Here is a 7,063-nt window from a genome sequence, read left to right on the forward strand (position 1 = left end):
TATTCTGAGTATATTAAGTAACTTAAAACATGAAAAGTAGGTCTCTATATTATAAAACGAAACATTTTACCCATGCTTCCGTCCCATATTTCATCTTTAAGGGCCAAAGAGGAAGAGAATGCTACTTTCTGTAATAGTCAACAGCTGATCATCGCATTCAGCAACCACATAAAAGAGTAAAAGAGAAATCTAATGTCCCACATCTTTCATAGGACAGCAGTGATAAAGAAAATGGGTTATATTTTTTTTAACACTACAAGAAAAGCTAGAGAGAGTTAGTATTTCCTGAAGACTCGTTCAGTATATTTAAGAATAGAGTGGTGTATGCATGACTACAAATAAGTTGGGGATCAGGATAGTTATTCTTCCTATAAATAATTCAACAGAGATAATTCTGTTTTTCAGCTTATTTGTAGAAAAATCCTACTCCTTATTCTGTAAACCAAACAGTGTAAATATACAGTATACAGAATATACAGTATTATATAGGACTACATTAAAATTAACCAAGTAGTCATGTTATTAAAAAAAAAAAAAAGTTTTGCTATTGCATTATGTGCCCCGTTCTTTTTTTTTTTTTATAATGTAAACAAGCATAAAAGCGTGTCTCAGGTATTTTCTTTGTATAATTGGAACCCTTATTTAGCTCTGGTCTGTCATATAACCTAGATAGGTTTATACTGAGTTACAATAAATCTGTTGAATGAGGTACTTGAACTCTTTTCATGTTGTCCAAATCTTGGTATTTTTCTCTGCACTGAAGATACGTTGGTCAGGTGGATGAATCAGCATGGTTTGAAACTTTATTGTGCAAAATCACATTTCTCCACTAGAGAGCACAATTTTCTATCAAGTCTCTGACAACTGCTCTGTACAGGTTGTTACTTCAGTGTGGGGTGGTTTTTTGTTGTCAGGGATTCTTGTTTATTTTATTCCAGTCAAGTTGAAAACAGCAAATGACACCAAAGAGTCAAACCTTTTAATCTACCTTTGTAAGCTGTGACAACCTTACACCAACAATGTGATGTGGCAATGCAATATTAACTGCTGTGACTTGATGGAATTTTTATGGTATCTTTTTGTAGTCAAAAATAAAGTAGCTTATAAGTGTTATAGGATTAAGTCTTTTATATGTAGTCTGCCAGAGTTTCATCACTGTATCTGTGTTGTTTGTTTTCTTTTTTTTTGTTTGTTTGTTTAAAAAAAGATAAAGGGGTGGCAGGGAGTAGCTGTTATTTTAAACACTCTGTCTTACCTTGTGATGTCCCTGGTAGGCTTTACTGACTATTTAATACTTTTGCTTAAACCTGTAGTCAGTATTGAGAAAAGATATCTTGATTGTTCACAACCTAATATATCCTTTTATCTCCTGGAATAGCTTTGAGAAGAATATGTAGTGTCATGCTATGTTCCAAGTTACCCTGTAATATGGCAACCTGGGACTCAAGCAGGTAGGGCTAGTTTCTTGTATGGTCCCACCATAGTGGACTACTACTTGCTTCTGTAATTTCCACTCTGTATGGACAATTATTGTCTGAGATTAATAAATACTCTTAACCTTATTGTACCAGCAAGAGTAAGCATAATTTAATAGTGCTAAATTCCAGGGAGGATTAGTTATGAAGTTTTATTACAAGTTAACTAAATGTGGTAATGTTAGAGGAAAAAAAAATAATCAAAGCTGTTGTTTAGAGATGATTGCTTGGCTGTTCTTGATTGTCTTTGGATGTAATTTGCTATCATCACTGTGAGAAATGATGAGTGTCCCTTGACCCCTAAGCCACCAACCTGGACCCAACACCAGAGCCCCTGCCTCAGACCACACCCTGGAGACCCCACTCTGGCCCTGTCTCTGGAGCCCCAGATCCAACCCTAGAGCCCCAGTCCTCATTCTGACCCTGAGCCCCAGACCTGGACCCCTGCCACTGCCCAGGACCATGGACCCAAGAGTTTGCCCTGACCACAAGCCCTAACTCTGAGCCCCTGACCATAGAACTGACCCCAGACTCTGGAGTCCCCACTCCAGAGCTAACTATGAGCCCTGGACGATGGAGCTGACATGTATTTAACCCCAAGCCCCATCCCTGAGTGCCAACCCCAAGCCCTACCCCAGACCTGACCCTGAGCCCCAAACCCAAATCCAACCCAAAGACCTGGACTGAGAGCTGACCCCTGTATTTGGCCTTGAGCCCATGGCCCAGACCCGCACTTGAGATCCAGATACTGAGCCCTGGACCTGGACCCGAGCCCCAGTGCTGAGCCCATGACTGGAACTGACCCTGAGCCCCAAGCCCCAGCCCGAAGTCCTGATGTTGAGCTCCCCATCCCTGGAGCTGACCCTGCCCTTGAACCCAGAGCTAACCCTGGATCTGGAGCTAACCCCAAGCCTGAAACCTCAGCCCCAACCCCATGCCCACAACCCCGGACCCTTGACCGTGGAAACGTGACCTTGGAACCCCCAACACAGTCAAAGCCTGACCCTGGAGCTGAGCCCTGGAACTGGACCTGACCACGAGGCCCAACACTGAGCCACAACCTGGAGCTAAATCTGAGCCTTGGACCCAAGTCCTGGCCCCTGTAGCTAACCCCAAGACCCAACTACATAGCTGACCTGGAGCCCCACCTGGGATCTGTCCTTGAGCCCTGGACCCAGACCTGACCCAAGGACCTGGACCCAGAACTGACCCTAAGCACCAACCCCGTGCTGCAGCCCCAAGCCTGAGCACTGGGCACTCAACCCTAGACCCTCAACTCCGAAGCTGACCACAAGCCCCGGACCTGGAGCTGAGCCTGAGCCTCAGACCAAGCTGGAGCTGACCCAGACCACCAAAATGACCCTCAGACCTGGACCCAGAGCTAATCCTGAGTCCCAAGCCTGACCCCAATCCTGGACCCTTGAGCCCAGAGCCCCAGCACCCAGAATGGACCCCAGACCGAGCTAACCCCAATTCCCCACACTGAGCCCAAACCCTGAGCCTGAGCCCCATCCACTCAACCTGGGACAACTGACCCTGGACCCCTGACCCCGTAGCCCCCACCCTGGAGCTGACCCCAAGACCCAAACCAGAAGTTGACCCTGAGCCTCAGAACAGACACTGGACCCGGTGCCCCAAAGCCAGACCCCAACCCCGAGGCCCTTGACCACAAGCTGCTGACCCCATAGCTGACTCTGACCCTGGAGATAACCCCGACCCGTGACCCCCAGAACAGAACCTGGAGCCGGAGCTAACCCTGAGCCCCAGCCCCAGCCCCTTGATCCCAGACGCTCAACCCATGACCCTGGATGCTGAGCCCCAACCCCAAGACACAAGCTTCAGCCCTGAGCCTCAAACCCGAGCCCAAGCCCTGGACCTGACCCTGAGGCAGGGACCTGAGCCCCAGACTCTGAAGCTGACCCTGAATTCTGACCAAGGAGCTGACCCCAAGCCTCCAACCCCCGGAACAGAGCCCAGACCCAGAGCCCTGACTCTGAGCCCCAACCTCGAGCCCCCGACCCTGGAGCTGACACTGGACCTGGAGCTGACCCCAGACCTGGAGCTAACCCTGAGCCCCACACCTGAGCCCCAACCCCAACCCAGCACCCTCGACTCCAAACCCTTGATCCTGGAAACACAACCCCTGACCCCCACCCCTAGAACCAGGCTCAACCCCAAGCCCCAACCTTGAGCCCCAGCCCCGAGCCCCAACCCTGAGTCCCTGACCCCAGAGCTGACCCTGAACCTGGAACTAGCCCCGAGCCCCAAACCTGAGCCCCAACTCTGCACCCTCAACCCCAAACTTGGATACATGACCCCAGAGCCTCCAACCGGGACCCGACTCCAGAGCCCCCGACCCCAACCCCCAGAACCAGGCTCAACCCTGAGGACCAACCTATGAACTCCAAGCCCCAACCCCGGACCCTCGACCATGTAGCCCCTATCCTGAATGTGGCGCCGTACATGTTTTTTATGGTCCTAATTAGGGTCCAGCTCAGTGTTCTGGTTAGGGTTACATTTAGGGTTGTTTGCAAAGAGAGAAGGCATAGCATCCTGTTGTGTGTGTGGGGGTTGCATAAAGGCTCCACAAGGGAGCCTGCTCCCCACACCTGCTTCCTACATCTGTTCTGCAGATCTGGTCACAAGACCTGGTCCCCAGGCCTGGTCCCCAGACATAGTCTTCAGAGCTGGGCCCAGGTCTGGTCCCTTGATCTCGTCCCCAGTTCTGATCCCCAGATCTAGTCCCCACACCTGGTCCCCAGAACTTGTCCCCAGACCTGGTCCACAGACCTGCTCCCCACAGTTGATCCCCAGGGCCGATCCCTAGATTGGGTTCCCACATCCGGTCCCCAGACCTGGTCTGCAAACCTGGTTCCCAGATCTGGTCCCCACACCTCATCCCCAAGTCTAGTCCTCACACCTGGTCCCAAACCCAGTCCCCAGAGCTGGTCCCAAGACCTGGTCTGCAGATCTGGTCCCAAGACCTTGTCCCCACGCCTGGTCCCTGGACTGGGTCCCCAGGGCTGCTCCCCAGACCTGGTCCCCTGATGTGGTCCCCAGCTCTAGTCCCCACACAGAGTCATCTAGGTTGGAAGAGACCTCCAAGATCATCGAGTCCAACCTCTGACCTAACTCTAACCAGTCCTCCACTAAACCATATCCCTAAGCTCTACATCTAAACGTCTTTTAAAGACCTCCAGGGATGGTGACTCCACCACTTCCCTGGGCAGCCTGTTCCAATGCCTAACAACCCTTTCAGTAAAGAAGTTCTTCCCAGTATCCAACCTAAACCTCCCTTGGCGCAACTTTATCCCATTCCCCCTCCTCCTGTCACCAGGCATGTGGGAGAATAGACCAACCTCCACCTCGCTACAGCCTCCTTTAAGGTACTTGTAGAGTATGATAAGGTTGCCTGAGCCTCCTTTTCTCCAGGCTGAACAATCCCAGCTCCCTCAGCTGCTCTTTGTAATACTTGTAACACCTTGTCCCCAGATCTGGTCCCCAAACCTGCTCTCTAGATCTCGTCCAGAGATATTTTCCCCAGACTTGGTCCCCCAGATCTGATCCAAAGAACTGGTCTGCAGACCTCGTCCCCAGATCCAGTTGCCAGAACTTGTCCCAAGACCTGGTACCCAGAGCTGGTCCCCAGATCTGGTCTGCAGATCTGCTCTCCCAGACCTGATCCCGAGACCTGGTCCCCACACCTGGTCTCCAGCTCTTCTCCCAGCATCTGGTTCTCAGGGCTGGTCCCCAGAGCTAGTCCCCAGATTTTTTTTTTTTTTGCCAGGAACATGATTTGACAGAGCAGTCAACTGTTTCTTTAGCTTTGAGGATGGTGAAATGGTCTCTGCCTTGAAGAGAACCAGTTCTCAGCCTGTCTCTACAAATAGTTACTTAGGGCTAAAATCTGAGTGGCTGCTAGCTCATTATGGCTCTGGCTGTAGACTCTTTAGACCTTGAAGCCTTCTAGATTTCCAGTGCTTGGAATTCACATAATAGAGGGATATTTAGGAGGGGTTGCCAGCTAACTTGTGTTTGGGAAATCGTGGGGTACGGTTCCTTTTTTTGGTTACATTTTACTCCCTAGATATATCCAGCCATTCGTGTAACTGTCCAGAGGATTCACAAAGTGCTTCAGTACACATGGCAAGGGGCTTGACCGTGTAAGTGCAGTATTACAAAGAGATTGAGCAGGGTCACCTTTTTCATCTATAAAAGATAAGTCTGTGATTACCTCTGCCAGGGCTGCTGCACGGCCTTTTGGCATTTATGGATCTGAGGGTGTTTTTTTTCTTTCTGTCTCTGGTCTCTGTGTTTGAGTCCTCTGTAGGGAGCTGTACTGTTTGCGTGTCCATCACACACGACCTCTTTGTTTCTTGTAGCCTAGGTCATAGGCATGGACTAAGCTGGAAAGTTGAACGAGGGCAAGTGGATGGCAGTGTTGCCCCTGAGTTGGTGGACAGATTCTGTTAGTCTGTTTTGCCTTTGGGGCAGGCTTGGTGTTGTGGTTTAACCCAGTCAGCAGCTAAACACCACACAGCCATTCGCTCACCCTCTACCCTCACCGTGGCAAGAAATACATTCAGCCAGCTGGCTCCATGCTGCTCTGGCTCCCAGCTCCCATCAGCCACCCCAGATATGCAAATACTACGTGCCGCTCAACTTAGCTCTCAGATTGCTGGATGGTAAATTCTCTCCACCTCGAGAAATGCACAGGCACTGAGAGACATCTTAGTCAATTGCCAGGCTCATCATCATCTGCAAAAAACAGAGTATCAGCATTCACTAGCGAGCCGGCCCTGATGCCCACCTCCTCCGCAATGCTGACTACTACTGATGCAACAAACCGTTGAGCAATGCCTCTCTGCTCCCAGCTCCTTTACCTCAGCTGCTCATTAGCTCTACATGAGAAATGGGCCCCTGCGGTGCCGTGCTAAAATGGGCCCGGAAGGCCAGCCTCAGCTGGCATGAGGGCCTGCCATCCCGGGGCCTGGGGGGCCGGCCTCGGGTGGTGCCATGTTAAGGGGTGTAGCTGATTAACTGTTATGAGCCCGGTCGGATTCAGGGTACTGAACTACCACAATCACAGATTTCACTAATAACGCATTAACCGTTAGGGGTCCAATCGGATTCACCAATAAGGCATTAACCATCTGGGGTCTGGTTGGATATTCACCTATAATGTGCTGGGGTCTGGTTGGATTCAGAACACTGAACTATCACAGTCAGGCATTCACCAATAACGCACAACCACGCTTACCCTAGTCGAATTTAATGAGAGCTATAATAATGCAATCAAGTGTGATTTATTACAGCAACAAGTACACAGGTTCTTTGGATTGCCAGCGATAGTGACTGCAAAAGCAAGCTAGCATGCATGAAATACACAGGTGTTACAGGTGCACAGCCTAGAAATTAATGCATTAGAAGGATCAACGACTCTAGAGAAATTTATCACTAAGTGTTCAAATCTCACCCAAAGGCATCCCAATGGGAGGGGGGGGAAGAGAGGCTCAGCCGGTCGACCGGTCCCAGGAGTCAGGAGGTCCTAAGGACCCTCGCGATGGTATCTCCCCTGATGGTGGTAT

Source organism: Aythya fuligula, chromosome 11 (assembly GCF_009819795.1).
Source record: "Aythya fuligula isolate bAytFul2 chromosome 11, bAytFul2.pri, whole genome shotgun sequence".
Taxonomy (NCBI): Eukaryota; Metazoa; Chordata; class Aves; order Anseriformes; family Anatidae; genus Aythya; species Aythya fuligula.